Source organism: Austrofundulus limnaeus, unplaced genomic scaffold, assembly GCF_001266775.1.
Source record: "Austrofundulus limnaeus strain Quisiro unplaced genomic scaffold, Austrofundulus_limnaeus-1.0 Scaffold688, whole genome shotgun sequence".
NCBI classification, from domain to species: Eukaryota; Metazoa; Chordata; class Actinopteri; order Cyprinodontiformes; family Rivulidae; genus Austrofundulus; species Austrofundulus limnaeus.
This window is the reverse complement of record NW_013953090.1, coordinates 54,134-54,394: the sequence shown is the minus strand read 5'-3', so window position 1 is coordinate 54,394 and position 261 is coordinate 54,134. Positions and strand designations below refer to the sequence as shown.

The window sequence follows — 261 nt, the reverse complement described above, 5'->3', positions numbered from 1 at the left end:
GACAAAAGGTTGGATCGAGGGCTGTTTTTCAATAGATCGCAGCGACGGAGCTGCTCTGCTACGCATGAAACCCTGACCCAGAATCAGGTCATCTGCAAGTCATTTANGAGCGGGCCCGAGCGTCGAGAGGGGGGCCGGCCGAGCCCTGACCGGTCCGGGCCCGGGCCTCGCCCATCGCGGAGCCGTCCACGCTCTAAGTCCCGGAGGCCCAGAAAGACCTGGTCCTGCTGCGCACCGGAGAAGCATCCCGGGCGTCGAACC

General features: G+C 64.2%; 1 long non-coding RNA gene across 1 annotated transcript in view; it reads left to right on the top strand.

Moving 5' to 3' along the window:
* LOC106531887 (uncharacterized) overlaps positions 1-98 on the top strand; it is a 16,234-nt gene extending 16,136 nt beyond the window's left edge. Inside the window, exon 2 of the long non-coding RNA XR_001312002.1 lies at positions 9-98. This is a non-coding gene — a long non-coding RNA (uncharacterized LOC106531887). The remainder of the gene's footprint in view (positions 1-8) is intronic.
* Positions 99-261: the final 163 nt, after the last annotated feature.